The following is a 10294-nucleotide window of genomic DNA, read 5'->3' as shown; positions in this document are numbered from 1 at the left end:
TAAAACTCAGATTATTTTTTTTTAAATACAGACTGTGTTCATAATAGATTATATCTACCCAATGAAAGTCACCCAAAGAATCAGAAATTGTTTTTCTAGACTGACTGAAGAAGTATAGTTAAGGGTTAATTTCTGGAAATTCTCTTATAGTAACTATTGGAAGCCATTTATCTCAGCAAGTGGGATCAAGGTGCTTTTGGTTCATCTACTAGAAGTTAAAATATTTTACCTAGGAGTTTGCTGTGGACCTTCTGGACGTGAATTTTGTCTACAATACAAGTGGTTGACACACTTCCACTGTTAACTCATCATTTCAGCCTCAATACTATGATGGATTAGCACTACATATTCTTAGATCTGGTCTGATTTCCAATGGAAAATGGAACTTGTGAAAGTGGAATTTATGAAAAATGGAAGATCAAGCTGTTACAGAATGTAACTTAAAGACAGGCCATACACCAGAGAACAAAAAAGCTAAGACACCTGTACTAAATTCATTAAAACCAACTCCTCCTACCATCACCAAGTCACAAGCAATCCTTGTGCTAACATTGTTTGCTGCTAAGATTTACCGGGAAGATGACAGCTTTGCTAAGATTAGCTGGCCTTGATCATATTCTGAATGTTCATGCGGAATTTAGTATTCTTAATTTTCACTTTTTCAGCAGATGTGATAACTAGCAAAATTGGCACCAAACACTGGTATTTCAGCATGAATTATCAGCTACTACTACATAGCTTTCATAGGCAATAGCATCACTACTGAGGTTTCAGGTAGGTCTTGATCCTGTTTTTAAAGTGTCTGGATCGGAGGCAAGGTAAAGGTTGTTTGTGGCTATCATCCACTTAGTAATTAATTAGGTGCAAGAGAAGCTGTTAATAGCTTGAAGTGACAGATACTGAAAAGTTCCTCACATCTCCAATATATTTAGGTCAGGAATATTTACTCAGGATTATCTGATTCGATGCTGCGTATCTCCATTACTCATGAGGTTCAAGACTTTCTATTCCAGAAACCTTTGCCTCTCTATAGGCTCCACTAGGAAGCACCACAATGTCCTTTCATACTGAGATGACGTTAATACATCAGTGCCTCCATCGCCATAAAAACCTTCAGATTTAAAAATATTTGCACCATTACTAACTGATCTTCATGGTACCTACCACTTCTTCTTCCGAGTATGGACAGTGTGTACTGTGAGGCACCATAGATGGGGAGTGACTAAACTCTGCAGTGACACCAGCAGGACATCCTGGTACCCATCCTCCTACACTTCAATTTCCCTGCAGAGGCAGAACAGCTTTTGGGGAGTTCTTGCTGATGTAACTGCTTTGTCCACTGTCCACAGATATCTTGAGATGTGGGACTACCAGCAGGGGGGAGCCACTGTCTTGCCTCCACGATCCTCTCACAATGTTGTGGGTGTACCTTTCACTCAGAAAGTGGCCATCACTCTGTGGAGTGTCTCCACCCAGGTCCCACATGTGGCTACCCAGTTCGGGATGGTCAAGTTCACAGTGAGCAAAGGGATAACTAAAACATCCAAGGCCATCTGCCGCTTGCTCAGTTTAATCACAACTTTTCAGTATGCAGCAGGTAGCCAGAGATGAAGGTCTCTGCATGCCCATTCTTCATAACCAAAGAAAAAATTCAGACTGTCACTGAACCTTTCCTGCCTCATGATCATCATCTCATGGGCCACGCTTCCTGCCCCAGGGGATTCTCACCAGTGAACCTTCATCATTCAAGAAATCACCTCCAATGTCCTGCACATGCAGATCAAGTTTATGGTCTGAATGGCACAGCATACACTACCACTCCTCACATGCACAGGCAGAGTGAGAGTGGTGCAATTTTTCACGCATGCTGGTGAATGTGTAGGAACAGGTAGGGAAACCTCTGTGCAGACAGCTGTTGCTACCTTAGCACCTTGTATTCAAACTAGAGAGAAAATCTCCTCCTACAGTCACTACGGGGATGTGGGAAGCCATATATATAAGTGGTTGTGGGTTAGCAATGGAATCCATGGGTTGAATGCTCACTGCAGTATTACTACGTCTTCTCCCTCTAAGCTGCTGCATTCAGGGTAGGGAGCAGACCACGCAGTGTGCTTATTTTGAAAGGCTGGGCTGCATTATCCTGACATGGCACAAGTAACAAACTTGGGCTATGAGTAAGACTGCAGAGAAGGCAGGGAATGGATGGGCAGTTCCTGATGTAGGCAGTTGTTACTTGGAAGTTTTCTCCCACAGCTCACAGCCCCAGGAGAACCTTTAAAAGGTACAGCTGCTCTTGCTGTCAGACTGGTGACGTACATTGCTTTCCGGCAGTTCAGAGGTCAATGCGACTATTCCACTGGAACCACATGCATCCTCTCCCCTTCCCCACCCTCAGCTTAGAGACAAATATTAGAAAAGCAGTACGCTAACCTAGGCCAGATCAGAAGTGCTGGTAGGACGTGACAGAAAGGGATGCATTGATACTTGCAACAGTGAGGAGCAGCGGAAAGAGGAATCCTGGGCCACGTCCTCACATGGATCTTTTGTGGGAGCCAACAATGAGGACCCCGGAACAACTCTGAAGGGAACCCGGCTTCTCAGGATGTTCCTGGGTCATCAACCCAGAAAAAAGGAACAAAATTTCAAACTGCAGGTTTATTGTGGGGTCCACAAATAAAGATTTCTTGTAGCTCTTCATGAAAGACGTATATGCCATGCTGTTCTGATTTACTATGATTTGTGTCTTCTTGCCTTTAGAAAGCATTTTTTTTCTTTTTTTAAACTTTATCTGGCATTTATCACTCTTATACCTGCCAGCAGATGGGATGCTTTCAATGTCCCGAGGCTGCCACCATTTAACACTGTTCCCAAGAAATGCTGGCCTTCTTCCAGCACATGTTCAAGAATAAAGCCACTTCCCCGGGACCTTATTGCACCCTTTATGAATTTTCTGCTTGATAGCAGGAAGGAATGAAAACAGTGAGAATATCTGAAAAATTTTAAAAGGAAGAAAATAAAGGAGAAAAGAAAAGGGAGGTTCATCAAGAGGGGCTGCAACAAAAGCTAGGGCAGGTAAAGCAGAAAAAGGACCTCAAACCAATGAAAGTAAACAGAGGAAGAAGTGTCAGCAAACAGACCGATCACAGTTTAGTAGTAGAAGATTGGCAGCTGAGGACAAATAGAAGGGCACATATGCATTTGGTTCTTTACATAACAAGTGCATCATGTCAGGGAGTTACAAGTGTTCTTGAAGTTTCCAGAGCCTTCTGATGGTGAGCATGGATTAGACAATCCTTGGTTAACCACATGATGATGTGGTTCACACATGGGGTCAGGACATTAGATTTAAGAGCAACCTTCCAGTTTAATTATAGCTGAAAGGAAGCTAGTTTGCACACACCAAAAGCACATAGGGATCCAACCCAACACAATGCAGATGGAAACAACTGAGGGATTCACATTAAAACATAAAATAAAAATAGTATGGTTATGAACAGTTAGGTCTGATTGCTAATGTGGTCATACCCTGAGTAATTTTAATTACATTTTTAAATTTCCAAGGGGGGAAGAAAGCAACTTCTGATTTTCCTTTTATGTAACTTTGAATTTTAAACCTAATTTTGGTGATTAAAAAATGCCAAAACCCCAACAATTTTTACTCTGGTTTCATAATATAACCAACTTAAATATTTCATACACTGAAATCAGAAGGAATCACTGTAACTACCTACTCTTGACCCACTAATCGCAGATCATAAATCTGTGTTAAGCTAAAGTATATTTCATGCAGTAAAGATTTCAACCATTAAACACTTAAAGAGTTCTCTCTAGTAAAATAACCAGAATTAGTCATTCTTTCTGTGAAAAATATATGTCTTTTCCAACTGTATTTCTGGGGGAGACACAGCCACATTCAATGCTGCAGTTCTTAAAGGCTCAGAATAAGGCTGTTGGCAGGCCCACTTCTATTACATTGTAGACCTGCTATGCCACATGCATTTTGTGGCTGATCTGCGAGTTTACAGAAATTTTTATACATCTCAGATACATTTCACTATACACACATGAATCAATTTTCATAAGACAGGTCAGATGCATCCTGGACTTACTGGATATGCATACAGTTCAGGAATAACAGGTCCATGCATATGTGGCAGATACTTGTCACAAGTATGCAGTTTTTATTAATACACGCAGCTATCAGTTCTACTCAGAACAGAACTTAGCAGGATAAACAACAGACCATCTTTAAACTTCCTTTTTGTCGTCCACTCTTACTGCTTCAAAGACTGGTTAGGCTCACAGGACTTGATTTTCTAAACCATCACTTTTGGATAGACTAAATACAATCATAAACTGACATCTGGGTATTCTATCTTTTCCAATTGTGTTTATCAGCCAATGATTTGAGATCCTGCTCCCCTGTCATACAATTGACTGTATAGAACTATGTAACCAGAGGCAGCCCCAAAAGATCAAAGATCAGGTTGAAGTTTCCCCAACCCTCTACTCTTCTGAATTGGTTTTATACAGTGTAATAGGTTGTTAGTTCCTCATTCAACCCCATGCCCACACTGAAATTCAGATGCAAAAGTATGTTCATTGAGTCTGTGCGTATATTTTAATCTCTCCATTTGGTCTGCACGTACCAGCTCCGATATTAAGATTTTTGTTATCCCACGGTAGTATTCCTTTCCATTCCATTCCAATACATTCCTATCAACTACTACAAGGCAATTACAGTTACGTATCTTCAACAAGTCCTATTAGGGAAAAAGAATTCAGAGCTGACAGTAACAGTAAAGGAGGGATGAGCAAAGACAAACAATGTGCATGAAGCATCAGAATCCCTTCTCTGAAGCTTACAACAAAAACCTTTAATTGCATTGCCACAATTCTAAATGGCAAAGTAACTTCTCTTACAATTTTCAGGTAACGTGATGAAATATAAGCAAAATCAGAGTATATAAATATCTGCCTTAAACTCCAGAAATTTACAGCGATCACTGAATCTTCTTTTTAGAAGAATAATCTCCACCACTGAGCAACCTGATCTTATTTTGAAGTTGGCCCTGCATTGGGCAAGGCATTGGCACAGATGACCTCCAAAGGTCCCTTTCACACTGAATAATTCCATGTGTCTGGAGAGAGCTTTAAGTTCAAAGAATTCACTCATTTACCACAGAGATCCTGAAATTTAATATACATTTAAATAAGGCTGGAGGGAAATTTGAAATAAAAAACCCAAGACTAAAACCCCACATTGTGGCATCTCATTGCATTCATACAAAAAAAAAAGTTTATTTTATTAGGATGGCCTGTTTTATGGAGAACTTGCAGCTTTACACACTTGGAAGACCTCTACAAAAAGTAAACAAAATTGTCATTTAAAAATAAAAAATAAACCTCACTTATGCTTGATTACAAGTATGGCCACATTTTCAGATATTGCTATTTACACTAAATGTCACAATTTCTGGGTGATGTTTTAAAAAAGAAAACAAACAGCCCAAAAAAACCTACAAAGCAGAGAAATCTGAAAACACAACCACATGATGATGCGAAATGAACACATACATTTTAGACATCCAAATTGTAAACAAAAATCTGTGCTTATTTTTGGAAATTTAGGCAATTACTCTTTGACAGAAAATATTCACACACAAAAAAAACCCCCAAAATATTATATTGGATGATAAAATGCCATGTCTAGGAACATTTTAAATTTAAAAGTTTGAAAAGTCTTGTAACTTAACTTGTATGGCCTTACTTATTGTCTGGCTTTACTTATCATTCAAATGGTTTAAACAAAAGAAAGGTTTGAAGAAAAATTTTAACGCTTTACATTTTTTCATCTACTCCATGAATCACAGTAAAACAAATAATGAAAAAATATTTTTAGAATAAAGATTGAAAAACTGTTGAAGCCTAGCTTGGCAGGGGAACACATATGTACGGTATGACAGTAGTTAAGTGGTATATGCTCCTTCTAGAATCACAAGAGAAGAAACAGTAAATAAAAATAAATATTTTTCCCCAAAATTCCAACATTGAAGTTGTTCCTATTCAAGGTCATAATCTGTTATCAAGTCAATGTTTACAATATACCTAAAGGCGTGATGTGCTTGGTACATTTAGGAAGGTTTCTGACTACGCCATTAATGAGAAATAAAAATATGAATACATCATATTCTCATCAGGAAAAAATAGAAAGCTTTCCTAACACCATTCTCTCAAAAAACAAACAAGAAAACAAACAAACCAACCAACCCACAAACAAACCCAAGAACCAAGAAACACAGACTTGCTTTCTTCTCAAAAGAAAGATACATGGTGTTGAACGGAATAAACTCAGAAATCTGTAACCAGCTATCAGGAGTCAGCTTTGCAGAGTCTGAGTAAATTCCCACTGAAGTAATTTACTAAGTATTTCGGTACCAAGACTCTGGTCACATGAAAAAAAAGGAGAAAAAGATGAAGAAGGACTACTTCAGGCATCTAACTTGGTTTCCTAATTCGATACCTCAAATCCTACTTAATTATACCAGTGGTGCCCACCCACGCACCTAGCAAATCCATGCAGCTCTTTGTACTACTACAGGAGAACTGCAGGCTGTTGCCCCCAGAAAACTGTGTCAGAAAAGGAGCTGGGGGAGGAATTGAAGAGGAGAGGGAAAAGATAACGAAGACATTCATAAACCATCCTGTTCCTCAGGAGTAGGTGAGGAACAGGCCAGATAATTACAGTAGCAGCAACCCACTGCTAAGTGGCAGCTATCTTGCTGTGTCAGGATATGACTGAAGTTATACATGAGGGAACACAGGCATCCAAGAAAGAACATTGAGGGAGCTGGAATATCTTTCAGTGGGTGTTAGGAACTGCAAGTGGTGGATTAAACACCTCTGCCCCATATCTTCAAGACCACAGAAGTCCATGAAAACAGAATAAGCCCTCATGTACATTGTTCTGTGCAATACTTCCCATACAGCCAGGACTGCAAAGAAGAGGAAGGAGTGGAGGGAAAGGGCTTAACAAGGTGACATATGCTTCATTAATACCTAAACATGCATCATATACCTCTTTATTCAAAGGAAAAAAAGATAAATTTTGTGTTCCTTTGCCAGAAAAAGGCTGACTTGCCCTGTAGTAATACAACTTAATTAAAGCTATGCGTGATTGAAAAGTAAGGCTTTTTAAATGTGTTTCTTTAAAAAGAAAAACAGGTCCATTGATACTGAACTTAGTATCTCTGCAGTAAAAAGTTTACCACTTTACCCGGTATTCTGAACGTAAGTAAAGCAATCCCTCAATGCAATATGCATTTACCTTAAGTCACCAGCATTTTACTGTTAACACACAAACACTGTTTCTTAGATTCATCAGGAGCCACAGAGCAGACATTACAATTCCCTTGCTCAGGGAGCACGCGAAGTGCCCAAAACTCTCAAGGACTGCAGCGGATACGGAACTTGTGTAGCACCTTACAACTATCCCAAACCCTCTGAGAGGTTCTGAAGGGGGAACAGGATACTGACAATTACTGCTTCCCTTAAAATCCATGTAGCACATACATGCTCCCTAGAAAAAGACTTTTAGGCAATGTAATAACTTCAGAATTCTTCTAATTTGAACTAAGCACTTATTTTAATAGTAGTTCGAGACCTGAAGTGCTCAGGTATCATAGCCACACGCAATGGCAGCCCGTGAAGCAGCACATTAAAGTTCTCTAAATATATTCTCTTCCTTGTCCATTGTCTATCTACTACACCATCTACTGCAAAATCTAGTCCAGGTTGATTGGTTCCTAGTTCAGTGTTTTCTCCAATCATTTGCATGGAGCCTAATCTAACAACTGCTTAAATTCATGGAAATTCTATCATGGACTTCAGTGGGTTTGGATCAGTGTAGATGGCTGGAAAAGTCACTAACATAGGCAAGCCACCAACTTCCTGTCATTTTACTACCTCCAAACAGGAGCATAAAAATCACAAATGTATGTTATGCATGACTAGGGAGCACGCTGGATGTTGCGTGACCATTGCCTACAATATTACAAGAAATCATGAACAGGTTTTCCCTCTAAACACACAACATTTAACTGGCAAAAAGCAACGATTGTTTAAAGTGATCTGTTCTATGAGAGGGGGAAACAATGTGGTTCATTGTCATTGCATTAAAGATGTTCCAGGTTGTATGAAAAAATGTCACAGCAAATCTATAGCGTTAGCTGCATTATGTCTCCATCAAGAGTGAACTCAGTATTAGCTCTATTAGGAATTCTGCAGCTCAGTTTAGACATCTAGATGAGTGAATGGACAAAAATTGCAACAAACTGCACAGGATATGCCCACCCTTGGTTAAGAGTTATATAAAGCTCCTTTTCAGGAGCTACTCCATTAACAACTAAATTGATAGCAATTCTCTTACATATCTTTTATGTACAGATGCTGATAATCATGTACAGACCAGGTGTGAAAGTGCATCCTCAATACTGACTTTTTCTCAAACTACTTGAAATTTCTGTGGTATATATGCCATAAAGGTGGAAAATGAAAAAGTTGTCATCTTTCTTCTCATTGGACTCCACCCTGTTTGACATCTTCTGTTATCTCGATTGTCCAAGAGTCTTAGAATTATGTATTTTTTTTAAAGTGAATGCTGTAACAAACACCCTGGAATCTCATGTAGCCTGGGAATAATTTACCAGCTGGACTTCTTTCACTTGGGTAAGCTCTGGGAATGAGAAGACGAAACACTACCTGGCTTCTGCCTGACAAAGGCTCTTAGACAAGCATTCATTTTGCTCACCTTGAAGGCTACCACCTTAGATGTGAATCTAATTTTATTCCCTCACCTTTCTGTCCATAACTTGTTTTAAAAGCTTGTTTTCTGTATACTCAGATGTTTGATTTGCACACCAAGGTTGAGGAGTCATTTCAAGTTACTTGTAATTTTGCTGCAGGAAAAAGAAGTAGAAATCTAACTACCACACGTTCTAGCCTGTCCACAGTGACATCAGCTTGAAAACTCATTTCATTGGATCATCCTGGATATTTTGCATTTACAAGCTATTTTTTTTCAAATCGTTAAATAGATATAGTGGCTGATAAAACCAGTTCTTACTGCAATTATGTCTTTTCAGACGATCTCAGCAAGATCACTCTTAGGCAGCACAGTGTAATTCCATAAGGAAAATCCTTCCTATTGTCTGAGTTGCATTACATGCATATTCCTCCTCCTAGTTAACTCCTTACCTGCCAGTCTCCACTAAACTATGATATCACCTTTAACAGAAGCATCCTGCACTCCTTCCACACAGGAGGGGTGATCAACACAGTACCTTAAAAAAAGGACTCATTCCAACTATTTGTTCTTTATGTCATCCCTCCAGCCTCGTATCTCCCTCAACCGCATCAAAAAAAAGAAGTTGGCTCCACGTTTTTTAGTCTGAAATTCCCCAACTCCCAACTCCCATTACAGAAATGCATTTAAATAATACCACACAGGTACTACAGCAAGAGGCAGCCAGCAAGATTTTGCATTTGCACCTCACCTCCCGGAGGGTATCGGGGCTAAGGAGGGAATGTCTAACTCAGAAATAGAAGGTTCAGTACCTAGTGGCTTTTATTTCGGCGTCTGCTATTTCACTTGATCAATAACAACCGCAGTCTCCACCGGCTTCGAGCAGGGACTCACACAGCCGAGCACTCCTGGACCATCTTCCTAGCAATGGTGACACAGGCGTTGCTCCGAGGAACTCCAAGCCCCCGCACCCGTCCTCCGGCAAGACTGGCTGCTTGGCACCTCAGCATTTTCTTCGGTGACTTCGTCAGCAGCCAAGAGGAGAAGCATCCATGGGGAAAATGGCATATTACAAATTTTGCTTTGGGAAGCAGAGCTCGGCTCAGACCATTGTCGGGAGCAGGAGGGGGGGGAGTGGCTCTTAAAGCTCCAGCAGCCCCTTTCGAGCAACAGCATCTTTGCAGCTGGAGGCAAGCGATTACAGGGGGAGGGGCCAGGGCGACAGCATCTTTCTTTTATTTCTCATCTTTTGTTAAACTTAATTGAGCGATATCTGGCTTCTCTGGTTCTTCAATACCTCCCAGGCTAATTATGCCTCTGTGCGTGACTGAAGTCCACACGCACGCACGACTGCCTGCATGATCAAAAAGCAAACGCGGTTTTCTGCTTTACAGAAAGAAATCCTCTGCCCGCAGCTCATCGCCGCCTGGCAGGCACCGTACGGGGCCCGATCTCAGCGGTACCGAGCAGGAGCCGTGGCGACGGAGCCCC

The 10294-nt window shown here is 40.4% G+C and overlaps 1 protein-coding gene across 1 annotated transcript in view; it reads right to left on the bottom strand.

The window, feature by feature from the left end:
- Positions 1-9868, bottom strand: part of PPFIA2 (protein tyrosine phosphatase, receptor type, f polypeptide (PTPRF), interacting protein (liprin), alpha 2) — a 356094-nt gene extending 346226 nt beyond the window's left edge. The window contains exon 1 of the mRNA XM_009327518.1: positions 9616-9868. The gene's annotated coding sequence lies outside the window, so the exon portion shown is untranslated. The remainder of the gene's footprint in view (positions 1-9615) is intronic.
- Between the last annotated feature and the right edge of the window lie 426 nt (positions 9869-10294).

This window comes from Pygoscelis adeliae, unplaced genomic scaffold, assembly GCF_000699105.1.
Source record: "Pygoscelis adeliae isolate BGI_AS28 unplaced genomic scaffold, ASM69910v1 Scaffold113, whole genome shotgun sequence".
Classification (NCBI taxonomy): domain Eukaryota; kingdom Metazoa; phylum Chordata; class Aves; order Sphenisciformes; family Spheniscidae; genus Pygoscelis; species Pygoscelis adeliae.
This window is presented reverse-complemented; position numbering and strand designations above follow the sequence as displayed.